General features: G+C 41.3%; 1 protein-coding gene and 1 long non-coding RNA gene across 17 annotated transcripts in view; one reads left to right on the top strand and one right to left on the bottom strand.

Moving 5' to 3' along the window:
• TNIP1 (TNFAIP3 interacting protein 1) overlaps positions 1-16,930 on the bottom strand; it is a 127,955-nt gene extending 111,025 nt beyond the window's left edge. For 4 of the 16 annotated variants that reach the window (XM_074291811.1, XM_074291808.1, XM_074291816.1 and 1 more), the window contains exon 1: positions 9,795-9,965. The gene's annotated coding sequence lies outside the window, so the exon portion shown is untranslated. Of the gene's footprint in view, positions 1-9,779; positions 9,966-16,333 lie in introns of those variants that run through there. The other 12 variants (XM_074291810.1, XM_074291807.1, XM_074291815.1 and 9 more) reach the window with 6 other exon arrangements.
• A 41-nt stretch (positions 16,931-16,971) lies between these two features.
• On the top strand, positions 16,972-20,000 carry LOC141556898 (uncharacterized). The gene is made up of 3 exons (XR_012486655.1): positions 16,972-17,085; positions 17,452-17,510; positions 19,888-20,000. It is a non-coding gene; the product is annotated as an uncharacterized LOC141556898 (long non-coding RNA).
• Positions 20,001-21,811: the final 1,811 nt, after the last annotated feature.

Genomic DNA, 21,811 nt, shown 5'->3' on the forward strand with positions numbered 1-21,811 from the left:
ATGCTAGGTAGTGCAGTGGATAGAGCATTTAAATCCAGCCTTGGATATTTACTTGCTGTGCAACTTTAGACAAGTAATTCAATTCTGTCTGCCTCAGTTTCCTTATCTGTAAAATGAGCTGGAGAAGAAAATGTCAAACCATTCTAGTATCTCTACCAAGAAAATTCCAAATGGGATGATGAAGAGTTGGATATAACTGAACAAAAACTTTTCTTTACATCAGACTTTGTCGATCTGGTAAAGATTATGGATTCTCTATCTCAAAATTGGAAGGAAGGATCTATTAAGCACTATATAGCAGATATTTTGCTCTAAATGCATTATATATTATGTAATTTGATTTTCACAGCAACACTACAAAGTAGGTGCTATAATTTTAAAATAATTTAAGCAAGGACAGCTAGGTAGCACAGTGGATAGAACACCAGTCCTGGAGTCAGGAGGACCTGAGTTCAAATCTACTACTCAGACACTTAACACTTCTTAGTTGTGTGACCCTGGGCAAGTCACAACCCCAATTGCCTCAGCAAAAAAAAATAATAATAATAATAATTTAAGCAAATGCTACATTTCAATTAGTTAGGTTAATGAAAATAAAGGCATACTTTCCCCCAGTTCACAGGCCCCCTGAAATCTATTATAAGTGAAGAACTCTACTAAAAGAGGGGAAACTTCTCTCAAGCTGTAAATGGTACTAAAGAGCAAGCCAGGCAAGACCAGTCAGTCCTTCAAAACAGAGAAGATTTTTTCTCCCTATAGGCTCTCAGCATTAGTACTGTCCTCTAATCAGCTATTAACAAAGCCTGTCTCTCTTTTGCCTCCCTCCTTCCTCCCAAGGCTCAGCTTTCAGCTCTGTTGTCCACCTCCTCTTTTAGCTTCTGTGTCTAGCGATTATCTTGTCTTCTATTCTGCTTCTGTTCACTGGCTTTGCTGGTTTGGAAGTGTCTTGAGGTATTAAACAATTCACCTTGACCTTAAGATAAGAAACTCAAACTATTTCTACCAAGTATACTAAAATAGTTATTATACAATGGTCCCATGGTACTAAAAACAGTTTTTTGAAGAAAGTTTCCCCAGCAATGCTTGAAAAGTATATTCAAATGAACTGTTTCTTCCTTAGTCAATGCTCTTGCTTCTAAAACTTCACTTAATATTGTGGATTCTTTTTCCAGATTATCCTTTATTTTTGTATATTTTCATTTCTATTCAGTTCTTTTGCTCTCTTGCTTCTTTAGTGAGGTTTGCTGGATCTATTCAACCCTTTTTTTCCTTTTACAGAACCAGCACCCTAATTCAATATCTTAATCACCTCTTAACTGTAATACTGTAGTATTCAAATAAAATCTTTCCCTGCCTCCAGTCTACTATTCATAAGGTATATATCTATTAAACTGATATTCCCATGCTCATGTAGCTTGTGACTCCCTATTATCTCATAAATTTAAAAAAAAAAAAAAAAACTTTTGGCATTTAAAGTCCTTCACAAGTTTGTTCCAATATATTTTGTGCAGTGATTTCACATTTTTATACTTCAGACAGTCTTCATTTAACTGTTCATGGTACATCATATTTTATTTCTGGCTTATTTTGCCTTTGCAAAGTTTGTTTCTACCTTAAAATGCTTTCCTCAGTAACTCTATTACTTGGAATCCCCAGCTCAAGTACCACCTCCTATAAAGATCTTACCTGATTCATCAAGTTAGTAGTGTTTCGCCTACAGATAGAATACTCAAATAAATATGTAGATATAAAGAGAAAGAAATAAAAATATTGCATTCATTTATGTATACATGTTGCTTGCCTCCAACAGAAAAAAAAGATTTTTTTAAAACTCCTTGAAAACAAGAACTATTCAGAATTTTTTTGTATTTGCATTTCTAGGGCTTTACACAAGGTCCATAACATAACAAGCTTACTAAAATTGAATTGAGACTAAGCTGCGAAAAGTAGAAAGGAGGGAAGAGAAGGGAGTGCCACTAAGTAAAACGGATTAAAAGTTTGATTACCTCCCCAAAAAAGATGGAAAAAGCAAGACCCATTAATTTAATGCTAGACTGAGAAAGAAAAGGGAAGAGACAAAATTGGGTTGTTTTAGCAATGCCAATAGCAGATAAGTAGTGCTAAGTTTTTTTAAAGTAAGAAAAGGGAAAACAAGCTTAACTGTAAATATCAATAGGATAAACTGAACCATAAAATGAAAGAGAGTAGCAGAAAGGATAAGAAAGTAAAACCCAACCATTTGTTACATAAGGGAAATATATTTAAAATGTAAAATGAATTAAGGCAAATTATTATGTCTCAAATGAAATTTTTAAATACAAGCAGAAAACATAATAAAAATAAAAACATTGAGAGATAAGCTAGGAAAATATATTTTGAATATATCATATATATATATATATATATATATATATATATATCACTATCAAAAATACATGTTCTGATAGCCTATCATTTAAATACTTAAAAGAAAAGCCAAATGAATTCTAAAATCTAGATTTTATATATTTTACATACACATACACACATATGCACATACAACCATCTATTTACTAATTCTTCAATTCTCAAGGGCTCAAATTATAATCCTTATACAAATGACTCCCAAAACTATGTAACTAACAAGTTCTAATATTTATCTTGAATTTCAAGCCTGCATCACCAACTGCCGCTGGACATCTCCACTAAAGCTGTCCATTAGCTATTTCAAACTCAATATGTCCAAAAAGGAACTTAAAATCTTTGCCACTAAATTCATCTCTTCCTCAAACTTCCCTATTTATCTTGAAAAAAAACCATCCTTATAGTCAGTCACTCCATACACAATTTGGTACACCTTTCATCTGGTTACTACAATTGCTTCCTAATTGGATTGTAGATTTAGAGAGGGAAGGGACCAAAGGAGGCTATCTAGTCCAATCTTCACAGTTGAGGGAAGTGAAACCCAAGGTTAAGTAACTTTACTAGAGTTATATGGGTAGCAAGAAGGTCAAAATGGGATTTGAACCCAGGTCCTCCAAAATTAGTCTATTTCCCAATAAACCACATTTCTTCTCTCTCCATCCTAGACTATACAATAACTTTAAAAAAAAAAAAAAAATTTACATAAAGCCTTTGCAGTCTCACCTACTTTTCCTACATTACTGTATTACACATTATTATTCTTATACACCCTTAGTATATATACTACCTTGCATAGAGCAGGCACTTAATAAAAAGCCTATTGAATTGAACTGAACTTAGTTGTTGACTTCAATGTGCTTCTTTTGGATTTAGATAAATCTACCACTGAGACCCAAGAAGACACAGTCTCAGCAAACAAAAAGAGCAGATGTTTTCCTAAGAATTCCAAGGGCACGATCACCAGGGTTATATATTTCAATCTGACCTCTTTCCTTCTGAACAGGATGGACACGATAGATTACGACAGAGCATCTCTAGTGCCATTGTCTTACTTTTCCATGTTCAATAACCTGTTTATCTTATCTCACCACCACCTTCCCAAACTTCTCTTACTCAAATACTCCTCAGCCTCTACACTATTTAATCTAAATCTAATAACATCCCATCCCCAAGTGGAGAAATAGGAACGTATATATAGGCTAAAGGCACAGTTTAGAAACAGTCAATATCCTGAATAGTGAAAGCTTCTAGGACTGGTTTGTAAAGAATAAACTTGTCCATCTCAGTGACACAATTTCGATTCTTGAGAGTTCCCACAAACTGAAAGAAACTCAGAGAAGAGAAAGGAGAAAATAAAGGAAATCAGAGAGACAACTGACTTCTAACCTCCCTACCTTCTCTCAGGATTAAGGCAGAGCAAAAGAACAGGGACACAGGGCAGTCCATAACTGATACCTCAGAGTATAAGGGATTTAGAAGGACAGAGGTAAAGTACCTGACCTTGAGGCTGGTGAGTAACAAGAAAGAACATGCCTTAGGTGGGTGGGAAAACAAATGTTCCCTGATTAATGGATTGGCTCCCTCTTCCATTAGTTCTATAAAAATACCAACCTCAGGCTCCTGAGGATGACTTTCCAGTGACACAATTCCCATCTCCCCAACTCTGGTTTCCTTATGTGTGAACAACCCATAAATGGAACAGACTCGTCTACAGCCTTCCTGCCTCAAGTAACAGTCTGGTTGTTGATCTTCAAACTTAGGTGTCCCTCAGATTGAGCTCTTCAGACCCCATCAGCTTCCTAAACAAGGTTCACAATTCCTTTTGGAGGAGTTAATGACAGTCTTCGAACCAACATGGTAAAGGGAAAAAGCAAATGAACTTCCTAATATAAGAGAACCAGCTGCTCAGGCCAACACTGAAACTGGGGGTGAGGGGAGTATAACCAAGAGTTTTTTTAAGTACTCAAAGAGGTATAGCTGGGTACTGAAAAATGAGATGGTCTGCCCAATATTTCATCACAAGGATGCTATAATATCTGCCCTGATACACATATCCAATGCCTTGGCACTATTCTCCTTTCAACATAGAAAATACAAAAATAAAGGAGACTGTAGAGAGGTCTCCATTATCCTGTGACTCTCCATCCCCCACCCCAAACACACACAAACACATTTGCAGAAATACATAAGAACAATCTAGAGGAAGTAGTGGTAAGAATGAGTCCCCAAAGGGCATGGAGGTGGGGTGGGAGAAACAGAGGTTTTCATCAAATATACTATACTCTATTTTATCAAAGAGAAGAACACACACAGTGGAGTTTAAAACTGAAAAGACAGCAGAAATCAGTTGAAAAAGGCCATAATTTAGGAAGAAAATTTGAATGTGCAAAAAGTAATAAGGGAAAAAAGAAATATACAGAGAAACAACACATCACTGGGAATATTTAAAGTGGGATGGCTATCCAAAGAGAGAAGAAATCACGCCTTTTCATTATGTCCCTTTCCTAGTCAAAAAACCTGTGCTGACTCCCCACTGCCTCTAGAACAAAGTTCTGAAATTTATGAGAACCATGATCTTGTTTTAACTCATCTTTCCAGTTGGATCTGCAATAATCCTCTTCAATCTAGCCCAAACTTCAATAACATGTCTTCTTGCTATGCCAAGAAAGGACCATAAGTTTGTCTCTTCAACTCTACCTGTTACATTTCTATTTTTCAAGGTCTACCTCATTCAAGAAGGATTTTTCTGAAAACTACAATCCAAAGTAATCTCTCCAACCTCTGAATACTAATGAAAAGGCAATGCTATTATCCTACCTTTTATTATTTATTATCTTTTCTCAAGCCTCTCACACTAAAATGTAAACTCCTTGAAGAAACATACTAACAATATAATAGAAACCAGCATTTTAAAAATGTTTTAATGTTTTATTAATATTTTCATGGTATTTTTTCTGATTGTCCCTCATGCTTGGAATTCTCTCCCTCCTTCACTCCACCTACAGATAGATGTCCTTGATTTCCTTTAAATCTCAACTAAAAATCCCTTCTTTTACTGGAAAGTTTTGCCCAATTCCTCTTTATTCTAGTGATAAAAAGGAAATTTTAATAGGAGGATTGTACAAGAATGTGTGTGTGTGTTTGTGTGTTGTTTCCCCCACTAGATTGTAAACTTATTAAGGGCAGGGATTGTCTTTACTTATTTCTGTCTCCCAGCACTTAGTACATACAGTGCCTAGCACACAGTAGGTGTTTAAGGAATGTTTACTGATCTTATTTTACCCTCACAACAACTATGTGAGGTAGATATGATCTCATTTTACATACAAGGAAACGGAACCAGGAGCAATTAAGTGATTTGTCCAGGACCACAAATTAGCAAGGCCAAACATCCAGTGCTCTATCCAATGCTCCATCTAACTGCTTCTCACCTTGTATCCCCAAGGCTCAGAATGAGGAATAGATCTTTATTCATTCAATTAGCATTTATAGAATGAACTTGGTGATATAAAAGCAAAAATATTGCTAACTTCAAGCAGATTATATTTTACTAGGGGGGAAATAACACATTCAAAAAATAAATAAATATAAAACATGGACAAAGTGGCCCAAGTAACTTCTGTAGGGAAGGCCATGGCATTTAAGAGGATCAGGCCAGGCTTCTTACACAGGAGGAGGAATCTGAAGTGAGCCTTGAAGAGAGCCTGGAATGCCAAGAGTCAGAACTGAGAAGGAAAAGCATTCCAGGAAAATGAGGGCAGCATAGAGTATAAAGACATAAATATGGGAGACAATTGTAAGTGAGCCAGTGTGTCAGGTACATGGAGTACTTGAATAAGAAGAATGTGCAATAAAGACTGGGATAGATAAGGGCTTTAAAAGTCAGAGGACTCTGCTTTTTATTATAAAGGTCAAAAGAATTTATAAAAGGTTGTTGAGCAAGAGAATGGCACGGTCAGATTCGTACTTTAGGAGTAACACTTTGGCAGATGTCTAAAGGATGAATTAGAAAGATTAAGAGACTAGTTCAGGAGAGAGGTGATGAGGGCCAGAAGTAGGGGTGCAGGGATTTGTCCCTGTGGGTGTGGAGAGAAGGGGACATATGTCCAGATGTCTGAGAAGCAGAATCAATAAAACTTAGCCAATAATATATTGTATTTAAGGGGGTGAAGGAAAGAGAAGGGTCAAGGATGAGACTCTGAATAAGGGTGAATAAGGAATAGTGAGAAATTTAATAGAAATGGGGAAATCAAGAAGAGGAAGGTTTAATAGGAAAAATAAAGATTTCTATTTGGACCTGTGTTTCTATACCTCTGGGACATCCAGTTAAAGACAGAGATTCTGGACTGTAATTCAAAATGCAGCTGGATATTTTTGCATATATATGACAGAACTCACAGGAGCTGATGATATCACTAAGTACAGAAAGAGATGAGAAGAGGGTCTGGACAGAGTCTATCAGACAAATCTAATACTGCCTCAGTCAGTCACTAGCTGTGTGACTCCTAGCACAGGTCCCTTTACCTGTCTGCTTTAGTTCCTAATCTGCAAAATGGGAATAGCATCACTTCCCTGTTAGAGTTGTGAGGATTAGATGAAAGCACTATAAAGGCAAGCTATTACAATTGTTAAATCTAGTCTAATATCACCATTCTAAGCACTTGACAATAAATTCTGTGTGGGCAATTTAGGCATGAGCACCAGCTTCCAACGTGGGCTCAATCTCCAGGGGACAAGCCAAAGAAGGGGAAAAAGCAGCAGTTAGAAGATAAGAGACAGAGACACCCCTCTACCTACGGCTCATCACCACAAGACACTTCTCCCAAGGGAGCTGCCAGCTTCCCCAGCCTCCTTAACTCCTGTACTCTCCAGCAGAGGGAGAAGCCAGGAATGATTAAGAACTGAATCCCCATCTATTCTTCTCCCTATCTATCCATATCTAGTTATCCATACATTTGTAGTACACATATATAGTTATTGTAAATGAGAGAATATATTGCAGTGCTTTGAAAACCTTAAGGTACTATATAAATGTTAGATAGAAATGTCAGATAGGTGATAAGTAGATAGACAGATAGATAGATGATAGATAGGTAGATGATAGAGAGAAACACACATATATACAAATGTAAGGAAACTGATCTCCCCTCCTCTGTACATATAGTTACACACACATACCCATGAATTTTATACTATATATCCAAAAAACATGCAACATTACATAATCATGTCCATACAATTCTGTATACAGTTAACCATAAATGGGCACTCAAAATCCTCTACACAGTATGACTCCCACCTACAGAACTGTCTATGTACATTCACAAAGTAGTGTCTCCCTCCATAAATACATGCCTGGACACATGTAGCTTTTTTTTCCACACTCTAAATCCCTTATGTGCAATTTCTGTACTTCATTCTATTCTTTCTCCCATAAACATACTCCTATCTATCCTATAAAGTAAACAAGTATCCTCATATAATAGTTACCTCACACCTATCAGGACATCTACTCACCTGTGTACCTGCACACACACACATATACACTCCCATGACTGTAAACATGTAATCTTTTAGGTAATGCAGAATGTTGGAGGGGATGTGGGAAAACTGGGACATTGATACATTGTTGGTGGAATTGTGAATACATCCAGCCATTCTGGAGAGCAATCTGGAACTGTGCTCAAAGAGTTATCACACTGTGCCTACCCTTTGATCCAGCTTTGCTGCTATTGAGCTTATATCCCAAAGAAATACTGAGGAGGGGAAAGGGGCCTGTTTATGCCAAAATGTTTGTGGCAGCTCTTTTTGTAGTGGCTAGAAATTGGAAAATGAATGGATGTCCATCAATTGGAGAATGGTTGGGTAAATTATGCTATATGAATATTATGGAATATTATTGTTCTGTAAGAAATGACCAGCAGGATGAATACAGAGAGGCTTGGAGAGACTTGCATCAATTGATGCTGAGTGAAACGAGCAGAACCAGAAGATCACAATATACTTCAGCAACAATACTGTATGAGAATGTATTCTGATGGACCAAATTATTCCAACAGAGCAGTAATGAGCTGAACCAACTACACCCAGTGAAAGAACTCTGGGAGATGACTATGAACCACTACATAGAATTCCCAATCCCTCTATTTTTGTCCGCCTGCATTTTGGATTTCCTTCACAGGCTAATTGCACACTATTTCAAAGTCCGATTCTTTTTGTACAGCAAAACAATTGTTTGGACAAGTACACATATATTGTATTTAACTTATACTTTAACATATTTAATATGTATTGGTCAGCCTGCCATCTGGGGGAAGGGCAGGAGGAGGGGAAAAGTTGGGGAAAAAAAAGTTTTGGCAATTGTCAATGCTGAAAAATTACCCATGCAAATACTGGTAAATAAAACTATTATTATTTAAAAAGTAATCTTTTATTCAATAGATAAATATAATAAAGTTACCTCACCCCATATCAGGACACCCACTCACCCACGCACATGTAAAACACATATATGTATGGTTTACACGTAATATTATTTTGCAAGACACATAGTAAACAGTGACATTAAGCGTATCAGTATGTGTGCATCCATGCATATACACATGATACACACTTACGTAGGTTTAAAAAGTACACTAGATTCACATAATCTATGGACACAAACAACTTATGCATAAACGTACTTGGGATACAGATTTCTCTACAGTGCAGGTCCGTACACTTGTACATGTTACTGCGCCATTCCCATAAACACACTGTGTACATGCAGTTTGGTATCATCTGGACAATTACTCGCATGTACATGTACACAGTTATTCCCCCTTTCTCCTGCAAACCCCTACTGCTAGTAGCGTGTGCACACGCACACTTCCATGCACACACTGTGAGTGTAGCCGGGCAGACAGACATGAATCATCCGTACATCCTACATATACTCTACACATGACGTACGGTGGCTGCTGAAAGCTGTAGCTGCTCGGTTACGTTTCTATGAAATCTTGTCACCGCTCTAAGGCTTTTGGGACAGAGCACATCCACATCTGGGGATTACATACAAGGGGTCTGTGTAGCCCTATGCTACACATGTATGGCTTGAAGCTTTGATACATTTGGCTGGACTAAGCCTTCTGGAACACCCCGTGTATATTTTTATATACATGCCCATGTAAACAGTGCCCTCCCCTTTAACACACACACCGGCTCGAGCACACTCGTACACACGGGCATAGAAAAATATACAGCTCTCCTCCCCTCCCCCTCCCAGCCCACCCTCCGGAGCTAGGCCGCCTCCCTTCACCTTCCCGGCCCGGCCAGTCAGAGGTGTCCCGTCAGAGTGACAGGACAGGCCCGGGAAATGCCGCCAGCTTCCCTCTTACCCGAGCCAAACCCACCCTGTGGGGGTCCGCCGTCTCAGGGTCTCCGCTCCACTTGGGGTTCTAGGGTTCCGGCTTCACTTCCTCTGGAGATGGGGGGCGGAGGAAGGCGGGGCAGGACGCCGAAAGGGGCGGGAGAGGGAGGAAGTGAAGAGACCGGCTCCACAGCTCCGCCCCCGGGAAAGTCCCTGGTGATTGACGGGAGGCCCGTCCTATGGGACTGCCAGCTCGGGGGCGGGCCGGGGAGGCTCTGACAAAGATGATAAACAGCGGACTGGGGGAGGGGTGGGGAGCCGTCGCCTCGGCGAGCCTCGCTCCTCGGAGAAGTTCGGGATCCGACCGAGGCCGGGCGGCGGGCTGGCGTGTGTCCCTCCCAGACCGCTCCGTGTGAGGGCGCGCTCCGCGTCTTGTCACGCGCACACGTACACACGACAGAGCACAGGTAACCCACGCCTCAGAGGACTGACTGAGACTCAGCTGTGAACTGGCGTCTGAGCTGTCCCAGGGATAACGCGAGAGCGGACCTTGGAGTCCAGAAGATCCTGACCGAGTCTTACCGCTAACTGGGCTCGTTGCGATTTTCCTCATCTGTAAAATGGGAATAACAACACCTCCTTGGTCTTTTTTTTTTTTTGAGCTGAAAGATGTCAGGTTTCTTGTAAACCTTAAAATGTTAAATAAATGGTGATCATTAGCGATCGCGGACTTGTCATTCTGTTCATCAATACTCATTAAATGTGAGGAATTCTATGTAGGGCAGAAACGTCCGACAGCGCCGAGAGTCCGACTAGGAGGCTGCCGGGGACAGAGCTACGAGACGGAGCGGGGGTGCTGACAGAGGGAGGCGGGCCAGTCGAGTGCGGGACGCGGAGCGCCGGAGATGTGCGCTCAGACGGCGGGTCTCAGTTACGCGGGGACCGCCTTTCTCATTCCTGTCTTTAATCCTTCCGTTTTTCCTTTTAGTCCTTCCTTCCTTTTTTTTCTTCCTTCCCGCTGGCGCGCAGTTATTAAAAATGTAATCCATGTTTATCTGACGCACAAGCACACTCGGAGGTGGGCGAGCGTACGGGACACATGCAGAGGAGACCACGACGTGGCCCCCGGACGTGCGCAGAGCCCCTCGGGCACTACAGCGCACACGTCCGGGCTCTCCCAGGGAGCGCCGAATCCCCATTCTCAGCCTTCCCTCCAGAGAGACCCAAAAAGTGGCCAGAATCCCAACACAGCTCCAATGCTCGTTTATGTAAGTGCTTAAAATTAAAATAACAAAATACGATTACCGCGATCTTTAAAAGGAGATAAATAGAGGGGAGGTGGCAGAGCCGTCACCGAAATTCTGAGGGTAGTTAGGCCGGGCTTTCACACACACACCTGCGCACGCGGCTGTAACCTGGACGTAGCTTCAAACACGGGAGAAAGTGTTCACAAAGAAACGCTTTCAAACTCGCTTCCCAACCCCAGGCTCACACGCACCCACACAGATGAAGCCCTGTTGTAGTTTTCTCTCCTAGCTAAAAGAAGTTAGCTCTTCTTGGAACTAACTTTACAGGGCAGCCTTCCGCCCAGGGGACAGAGCCCCAGCCCCAGAGTCGGAAGGAGCTGAGTTCTAATCCAGCCTCAGACATTTAACCCTTCCTGGCTGTGTGACCCTGGGCAAGTCACTTAACCCCTTTGCTCCACACACGCACAAAAAAACCCAAAAAACTAACTTTACTCATCTCCAGACACCTGAAACTCAAATTCTATCCAGAAAAAAGCGCTTTGTTTTTGTTATGTACTTATCTGTGTTTTGTCTCTGTGTGACTTCAGGACAAGGAGCAGGGTCAGCCTGAAAATTCCGGCCCCCAAACCGCGAAACCCTCAGGCTTTTGGAGCCTGTGACTCTCACCATCAATCAGGGAGCTCGCACTTTAATCTTCTGATACTAAAACCACGTCCCATTGAAATGTAAGACCCTAGAGGGAGGGGACGGCTTTTTGTTTTGTTTTTACTTCCTTTGGGGTCCGCCAGGTTTGGCTCACAGAAAGCATTTGAGTAGATACTCGTTGACCTACGGATGGCTTTAAAAAAAATAACCCTGTGTGGCTTGGAGGCACGTTTTTAGCTAGAAGGAATAGACTACCTTTTCCTACATAAAATGAGATAATTGGCTCAGATGGCCTCAGGAGTCCCCTAAAGGTCTATGAGATTATCATGCTTCTTAGCCAGTCCTACACCAGCTCCAAAAGGGAAAGAGGAGAGGGATTACTGCATCGGCCCAGCCTTTCACCTACTTCCGGCCATTATTCCCCTCCCTAACTTCAGAATCTGAGAGCCCAAAGTTACTGGGAATACAAAGACAAAAACCATCTGATGAGAAGGGGCTGGTGATTTGGCAAGAACCCATTCTTTTAAATTGAGAAGAAAATAGAAAATCACCTCAGTATCTTTGCCAAGAAAATCCCAAATGGGGTCACAAAGTCAGACCCAACTGACAAACAACTCCCCCACTTCAACAGATATTCCCTTAAATGGTGAGTTTGCGATTCTCATAGTCTGACTATCCCTCGCAGTGGTTCTCAAACTTTTTAAATAGGGGCCGGTTCACTGTCCCTCAGACTGTGGGGGGGCCGGACTACAGTAAAAACAAAAGCTCACTCTCTGTCTCCGCCCCTCAGCCCATTTGCCATTACCCCGAGGCCGCATAAACGTCCTCAGCGACTCATCTGGCTCCAGGGCCTTAGTTAGAGAACCCCTGCAGAGTTAGGACTTAGCCTCCTACCAGCCAATAACTTTTCTCTCTCTCTTTTTTTTTTTTTTTTTTTTTCCTGAGGCTGGGGTTAAGTGACTTGCCCAGGGTCCCACAGCTAGGAAGTGTTAAGTGTCTGAGACCAGATTTGAACTCGGGTCCTCCTGAATTCAGGGCTGGTGCTCTGTCCACTGCGCCACCTAGCTGCCCCCAGAATCATATTTTTAAAAGAAAGAATAAATGATAATTTTTCTGTATATAATTTCCTGAAATTATATTGCTATACAGTGAAATTATTCTGGACTAAAGCTCAAGTACTGAGCCACATTTCTAAAAGAGGAATGCTGAAAATACACTGCACCCTTTTGCAACTAAAAACAAAAGGCTTTCAATGTACTCCCTTGATTGGATAGGACCGATATTGATAGTATTATAATGAGTAACAAATTGGAAGTATTATTTTTTAAAGGTTCCAAGTGCACAGGATTTAAAGTGCACGTACAATTTCTATTTTTAAATCATGGTATTGCCAAGATGTTTGCTGTACAATAAAATAAATGTTTGGAGGTTTTTAAAATATAAAGTTTTCTTTTTAAAGGTAGGTTCTGTATTCAATTTTGCATTTGTGACCCTAGCACTTAGCACAGAATTTGTAAGGCACGTAATAGCACTCAATAAATGTTTTTTCATTCACTTTTCATGCATCGATAGGTGTATATATTCTCAAAAGTCTTCCTTTTTATCATTCATTCCCAATAAGGTATGGGTAGGCAATGTACCCAAGCCTGGATACTCCCTACATTCAAACCATGGTTAATGATTTCATCGTAGAATCAGTGGGGGTGGGGGAGAAGGTAGGGATGAGAGGGGAGAAGAGGCCCTGTTCTTTAACTTCACAGCCTAACCAAATTCCTCCAGGTCATGTCCTCTACAACGGAGCAGCAAAAGCATAATAAAAGTGAAGACTCACCCCTCGTCGAGGACTTTTTCTGAGATACCACAGTACCTCTGCAAATCCACTGTTAAACCCACAAATGCAAAATTATCAAATTCCCACCAGCCAGCCAGCAAGCCTTTGTCCACCCACTTACAACCACATGTGTCAGTATCTCTTTCCTCAGTTTTATCTTTTCAGATTTCCTTCAGGAACTCCAAATAGGTGCTCCCTTTGGGAAAGGAGGAATGGGGAACAGGAGGAGCTCCCCCTTACCCCAGACACCTGCTAGAAAGGGGATTTCCAGGTTAGAAAATTAACCCCCAAAGCCTGGGACTGGGGAGTACAACCTCCAGCTACTTATCTCTGGATCAAATGAGATAATGTTTGTAAAGCATTTTGCAAACTTCTTTAAATGTGAGTTGTCATTATTAATTTCAACAAAGTGGGGAAACTACTCTTTCAAAATTCCTACAAGGACTATCGCAGCTTCCTCCGGGGTGTTTGCCAGGACGGACAACATAACTGATCCGCAAGCTCGCCAGACCCACCTTCTGAGACTGGATCCCAGATTGTAAAATGTTAAGAACTGGGAAGCCCCTTTGAGATTTTCCTTCCCTGTACATCTTGGCTTTTAGTAAGCTTCCCCCACCCCATTCTATGCCCCCTATTCAATATCAAAGTTAACAAAATCTTGAGTCTACTATGCATATGTACATGAGGATAATATGTTATTTGCTAAATATTCTTGCTAAGCTTCAAATGGCAGGGACCGGAAGGTGGGGAAAGATATGTGTATCAGTTTGGGAACTTCTGATCCAACCCATCTCATTCATTTCATTAACAGATTAGGGCACCGAGGTCCAGAGATCAGGACGTTACTTGTCCAAGATCACACAGGTAGTGAGTAGCAGAGATTGGAATATGACCCTTTGGGTAGCTTACTTCTACATCTAGTACTTAACTGCACTGTTGAGCCTGGGTTGGAATCCGTCTCCAAGTTCTAAGCCCTATTTCCTCTCTCCCATTCTTCATTTCTGTCTCGTTCTGAACCAGAGACACTTCCAGTGCTTGTTATCCCTGACACTCTCGGAGGAAGGAGAATGCAGGTCGTCTGTCACCAGCTTCTCTCTCGGGAGCCGTGGAGGGCCAAGTCCAGGGATAGAAGAGACCAGCAGAAAGCAGAAGGAGCTGGGCGATTCAGTTCTGGCCCTTAATGCCCATAGAAAGCTGTTTCACGTTTTCAGGCCCTTCTCTGTCTGGTTTGTTTTCCCACCTTACCCCTAGCCTGTCCTCTTGCATGCCTTCTTTTCATTGGAGGGTTGATGGGGAGCCCAACAACAGGAAAAGGCAAAGAAACACTGGGGGAAATTCCCTGTTTTTTTCCCCCACGGGACCCAGCCCAGCTGAGCCCAGCCCAGGTCTTCCAACAAGGAAAGCCCAACACTACCCTTCTTTTCTCGCTCTGACAGCTGCTGGAGAGAACCTTGGCTCTCCTCCGGCTGAGGCAGCAGAAATAGGGGGAGCAAAGTCAGGGGCAAGGACAGGAGCAAGGGCAGCTTAAAAGCCTGGGAGCCACATATGGTGTCTGATTTCTAGTCTGGCAGAATGAGAACAGAGGCAAATGGCCTTTGGGGAGCCATGATCAGAGACACTAATAAGGCGGATTGATTTCCTAATTCTGGAAAGTTTTGACCTAATTCTTTAGACTAAGTCCTCTCTCTGTCCAGTCCTACTTCTTGTCCGCCTTTCTCCTTTATTTGGCTTCCATCCCACTCTTCCCCTCCTCACTTCCCAAGCTGGCTCCCTCAATTCATCTTCTTCACTCCTTCCCTTTCTTTTCCATTCTACTCAGTCTATTCCTATCTTACAAGATTTAAAACTGGACAGGACTTTAGAAATGGAGAACTCATTTTATTGATGAAGAAATTTTGAATTTACCCCAAGGTACATTTAGTAAGGGATGGGGTCACATCAGAATCCAGATCCTCTCCACAGGCAATGCCCACAGACTTCATTTGATGTTCCTGCCTCAATTTTCTCCTCCTGTCCTTATACAACAAAATATACCCAGCCCAAAGACAGCCTGGCTCTCAGAAAAAAATTATTCTTAGTGACTGAAATACTAAAAAACGCCTTCTCATCCTCCTGTGGCTACCACCACCTTAGCTTTATCATTTGTAACTAGCTACGGATCCAGTACTAAAGTGGATCTCGTTAGAACGGTGAGGAAAATTTATACTCTAACATATTTAGCCTGTATTGGTCAACCTGCCATCTGGGGAGGGGGGGGAAGGAGGGGAAAAATTAGAACAAAAGGTTTGGCAATTGTCAATGTTGTAAAATTACATTTATCTGCTAAATAAAAGCTATTAAAATAAAAAGAATGGTGAGGAATTCCCTTCTTTCATTTTGATATTATGCTTAATAAAGCACAAGGCAGCATTTTAAAAATCCTGAACAACAGCTCTAAATATCCCATATGCCTTTTCCTATCCAGGATCCAAAGCTCCCAGAGACACCCTTCCTATCCCAGCTTCTTCCAGAAGAAACCAAAGAGTAAAACAGAACCTTCCCAACCTGTGTTTTCCCAAATCCAGGAGCCATGGGAAACATAGGAGAAGAAAGAGTGACAGGAAAAGAAGCATCTAAGAGAGGGGGCATAGGAAAAGGAGGGGAAAGAAGAAAACCGAAGAAGGGAGGAATAGGACAGATGACCAGTTCACCAGGCTGAGAAGGGTCAGCTGGGAAATGAGGGGTCAGAGGGAGCCTTTGTTTCTTGTTTCAAACCTAGAAATAACCAGGATATGGACATTTAGAAAGAAGAGCTCCTAGTTTTGGGCCCGGCTGACTTCTTTGCCCTCTCCCCCAGTCCTGTAAATGTCTGTTACTTACCAGTTTCAAAGGGCCAGGAAGGGGAAGGGTCCCAGGGTGGGGGTTACAATCCGAATCTTCCTCAGCTGGCTGAGAGACTGCAGGAAGGAGCACAAGGCTGACGACTTCTAGTCAGGAGGGGAATTCCCCGAGATAGAGGGAGACAAGCAGCCAGCCCAGCTGAGTCCAGATTCAGCTCTGTCTTCTCTCTGTCTTTCCTCTCCTCCCTTATCTCTTTTCTCTGTCTGTCTGTCTCTCTTTCTGTCTCTGTCTCTCTCCCTCCCTTCCTCTCTCTGTCTCTTTGTCTCTGTGCCTGTGTCTCTGTCTCTCTCTCCCTTCCTTCTCTTTCTGTCTCTCTCTGTGTCTCTATCTCTGTCTCTGTCTCTTTCTGTCTCTATCTCTGTCTCTCTCCCTCCCTTCCTCTCTCTGTCTCTTTGTCTCTGTCTCTCTCTATGTCTCTCTCTCTCTGTCTCTGTGTCTGTTTCTTTCTGTCTCTGTCTCTCTCCAACACACACACACATACACACTCCCTTTTATTAAATAACCATTGTTGGTCAATTCCCAGATTGGAGGTCATTCCTTTTGGAGGGGGATTATTGAGGGAAGGTGGAAAGACGATGATTCAGAGGTTGGATCACAAACTAAAAGTGGGGGGAGAGAGGGAGGAGACTGGCAGAAGTTTCCAGTCCAGCTTCTCCATTGGGTTATTCCCAGCAGGCTCTAGTTTTGCCTCAGTATGCTGCAAGTGGGGGATTCCAGACTCATCTGCTCTGGTAAGGAAATCTCTCCAGATGCTCGGCTCACATTTTCCTCTTGTTCATTCCCATTCCTTCTGTTTCCACTTATTCTCTAAAACGTTTCTTGGGTGGTGAGGGGAGCTTGATGTAAGACGGGGATTCCAGAAGGATACAGGACGGAGTGGAATCCAGCTTTTACTCCCTTGTTTCAGGGAAAATGGGGAATCCCCAATTAATAAGGATGCTTTGGAGAAGCTAATGAAAAACGCTTTGCTGAATTTTTATTCTGGATTTAATGTTTCTCATCAAATACAGGATTTAACCCCTCCAAAGAACTTCTCTCTCTATAGATGGGGGATGAAGGGGAATGGATTGAATTATGATTTCTATGTTTTTTTCCAGCTTAAACAGAACACGAGTCTGTGTTTCCACTGATTCTACAGTATGCAATTTGCCATAAGGTAATCAATCAATCAGCTTACTGTATTTCTTAGAGGTGGGATATCATAGTGGATAGAAGGCTGGTCTGAAAAAGCCCTTAGAACTCTAGGCAACTTTCTAAGACCTGAAGTTAAAAAGAAGGTGCTGATGTGTACTGGTAGAAGGAGTTTCCTCCTCTGGGCGTTCCCCATGGCAAGGAAATCACAGGTTCAGTCCTTGGCCCTATCCCACTACGCTCTAGATACTCAAAATGAAACAGGTCCTGCCCACAAGTAGTTTACATTTTACAGAAGAATTAACATATATACTTATTAGTAAATGTAACACATGCACAAAGTAAATACAAAATGATTTCAGGAAGAAAGACACTAGCAATTCGGGAGATCAGGACAATTCCTAGGAGGAGGTCATACTGGAACTGAGCTTTAAAACAAATCAGGTTTTCTCAGAGGCACAGGTGAGGAGAAAGAATATTTCATGCATGAAGCCTATAAAGAGGCACAAGGAAGAACTAGTAGAACCATTTGGCTGTCATTTCATATGTAGGAAGGATAATAAAGCATGATAAAGTAGAAAGGCAGGCTTAAAAAAAAAACTTCCAAAGAGAACTTTTTCTAGTATTTTATCCTAGAAACAAGAAAGGAATGATATTTAATGCCATCTTCTGTTTCAGTGGCTCTAATCTTTCCACCTCTATTTTCTCATTAAACTTTTCTCATTCTCTATTTCCTCACAACAATCCTATAAAGCACAAAGGCAGATAATGCGCCCAGTTTAGAGGTAAGAATCATGAAGCTGGAAAAAATTAAATAATTTACTAAAGATTATATGGATGAGTTAGAGATAGAGCAGGAGCTAGAATCTCCATTTGCAAATTATAATTTATAGAAGGTCAGAGATAGGGGGGAAATCCAAGTTCATTTTTTATGTGGAAAATTGAAGCCCAAAATGGGGATGAAGCTTTCTAAAAATCACATGTCAAGTAGGAAGAGAGCAAAGATTAGAATCCAGATCAGGCCCTTTTTAATTATTTCAGGAAATGTTCAAGATTTTATGTAAATGTGGCATAACTCATTGAGTTAAGTCTTAGGAAATATACTAAAGAGATTTCATTAGGAAATATATTTAGAAACCCCCACTTCCCAGCAGAAAGGACAAATACACTCCCCCACATACAATAAATAGTCTCTTCACACTGAGAACATAGAAACAGATTATCTCCTCAGATGTCCAGTCCTTGAACCTGAGCTGTTGCAAATTTCCCAAACTTTCACAATTACCAGTGGTAAAGTAGAAAGAATTCAGATGAACACTAGACTTTCCTTTTCCTGATTCAGATAAATGACTCTTTTTGATGCCAAAGAATGTGACATCCCCATCTAGGACCTCAGCTAGTGGCCTGGGAAAAGCTAGCTTAAGTGCGTATCTCCCAATTATCATTAAGGTTTTTTCTCTCTTTATGCTCAAAGAGTTGACTTTCAGAAAAATTTCTGAACAATCTTAGCTGTCTGAAGGAAATGGGCTGTTTGAGGAGGTTCTTAAAATATAATATAATATAGCATATATTGTCAGATCCAGAAAGGACTTTAGAACATAGACTACTTGAACTAGAAAGGAACTTAGTGGTCATCTAGGATAACTGTCCTACCCCCAGCTTTGCTGATTTTTTTTTAAAGTTATCCTACTTGGGTCTGTAAAGTACTTAAATTACTACTATTACCCTAAATGTTATATATAAGCTTTCCTGTTTAGGTGTGGATTAGACAAGTTGTTCTCTGAGAGTGCTGTCACCAAAAAAGCTATCCTTCTGTAGTTCCTGGTCCTAGGGTTAGGTGCCCAGAAAAAGAAGATGAACTGTTTTAAGGCAAAATTTGGCAATAATCAGATCTCGTCCAAGCATAAAGCATTATCAGAGCTAGAAAGGATGCCAGAGCTATAAGTGATCTTAGACCACAGGACATTCAAGATGATGAATACCCTAGAATTTAAAATCTTAAAGCTGAAAAGGATGTTAAATCTCACCCGTTTTATAAATAAATAAACTAAGGCCTGGGAGAAAGGAAGAAACTTTGTCACAGTCTCTATAAGTGATCTTTAACAGGTCTTGAATGCAAATCTTCAAACTTTAGGCCCCTTTCTGTTTCCACTATAATACACTGTAAGGTTATTTGGGTCACTATTCTGAGCCTTTTTCTGTGTCTTTAAGCCCCAGATCCTCTTCCCTTCCTCCATATTTTCTAAGCCATATTTCAGGGGAAATGATTGTCTTGTTGGGCTCCCTTTTCATTTCAAGTAGCAGGCTGCTCTTTAAGCCCCAGATCCTCTTGGCCCCCATACTTTCTAAGCCATCTTCCAGGGGGGAATGATCGTCTCATTGGGCTTCCTTTCAATTACCAGGCTGTAACTTTGGCCTCGGCCTCCACAGGCTGCCCAGACTGACTTCCTGGCTTCTTCACAGCAGAAGGAGAGGGGAAGGAGCTTTCTGTTGACGTACCCTGACCTCAGAGAGGAAGCGCTGGTCACCCAGGGGGATTTCCAGAATGCTGAGATCCCAGGACTATGCAAATTCTACACTCTAATTACCCCAGCCTGAAAGACCTCTTTCTGATTCTAATCCGGATCCTGATCCTGAGAGAGGTAGAAAAAGATTGGGGGAAGAGATGTCTAAAGCCAAAGCTGGGGGAAAAGGAAAGAGTGAGAAATAGGATGAAATAAATGAAGCTAGAGGGGAAACTCCTCAAGGGGAGGGATGGATTCTCCTCTCATCCGTAGAGTGCCTTACAGCCGGCCAATGGCAAGAAAAAAGGAAATGAGTTGCACTGAGCGATAGATAATGTGGTATAGTTGGAAGAACATTGAGTTAGGATTTAGAAAACCTGGGTTCAAATACGGGATCTCCCCCACAACCAGTAATCTTCAGCAAGTCACTTTTTTCTTACCTGTAAAATGAAAACCCTGGGATCTTCCGAATCTAACTTCTTGGGATTTTCAGAGTCTCTTACAGAGACACAGGTTGCTCTGGTCTGGGAAATATTTTACCTGGTTTCACTTTAGGGTTCATTCCCTCAGTTGGAATGTCCAGAAGGGGAATTTTCAAAGGTCTATGAACTTCCTCCCCTCTCCCCAAAAAAGTAAAACAGGTTGTTAACTCTTTCTTAGCATGGAGTGGTAGAAAGTACTTTAGACTAAAGGTCAAGCAGGAGTCTGAAATCAGCTCTAACCAATTTGCATATGCAAATTGTTAAATTTGTTAAAATTGTTAAATTTTCAGCATGATCAGTTTACCTCAATAAGTCAGCAAATGTTTAATTTTTTTGTTGTTGATTGCCTAGACTTAAAAAAGCATGAATAATGCAGATTAAGTTTTAAAATGTGTGCATATATTTCTCCCCAATTTTTCCTCCCTCTGGTCTCTCCCCTGCCATACTGACTGTCCATCTCTAGGGAGAAGAGGCAGTTTGGGTTATATAGGGAAAGGGGTTTGGAAATTATTGGTTCAGCTTGGGTTTGGGGGTACTTTGTATGATTCAACCACCCAGTTCTTAGTCACTTCACTTCCCCTCCTAATCTTGATTCACTGATCAGTCTTCATATCTATAGATATGCTGAATCTAGCTCCCCGAAAACTGGTCAGAGGAGATAGGGATTAAACTGCAGTTAGCAGTATGGAGACTAAGTTGTTGGAGTGGTGAGAAGAGAAATCAAGTTTGGCCATAGGAGAAGAATCACCCCAAAGAAAAGTGTTTACCATAATTATTTTTGGCAAATCAAACTATGGACTTTAGTTTGCTAAATTAGACAAGAGATGATAATCTTTGACTAGCTAACTCCATAGGGAGTTATTTTGACCAAATAAAAGATATAACATATTTTGTAATCCCCAATACAACTTTGAACAAAGTTTATTCCCATGCTCTCATTCAGCTTGAACACTCCATGGCATCTTCCACCTTTGGCATTCTACGGTGCCTTGGGCTCTCTTTCCAGCTCTGAGAGCTGGTACCTGTGTTATATTTGTGGTTGCCTAAGTGATAGCCAGATCTCACCTTCCAGCACTCTATAAACAATTGGCTTTGTCTTAAACTCTTCTCCATAATTAATTGCTTTAGTGCTGGACTTGAATCTCCTCCACCTACCACCCCAGCACATATTTTCATCTGGGGGTAGAGGATAGGACTGGGGTGTAAAGAAGATTTCTAAATTGAGGGGGTGGGCTTGACCCTTGAGATCTAAAAAAGAGATTGCCCTTTATGAAGGGTGGTTTTCACTACGTGTTTTGGGGGTAGGGTTTGGGGGAATGGGGAGATTATCAAAAACCACA

Source organism: Sminthopsis crassicaudata, chromosome 2 (genome assembly GCF_048593235.1).
Source record: "Sminthopsis crassicaudata isolate SCR6 chromosome 2, ASM4859323v1, whole genome shotgun sequence".
Lineage (NCBI taxonomy): Eukaryota > Metazoa > Chordata > Mammalia > Dasyuromorphia > Dasyuridae > Sminthopsis > Sminthopsis crassicaudata.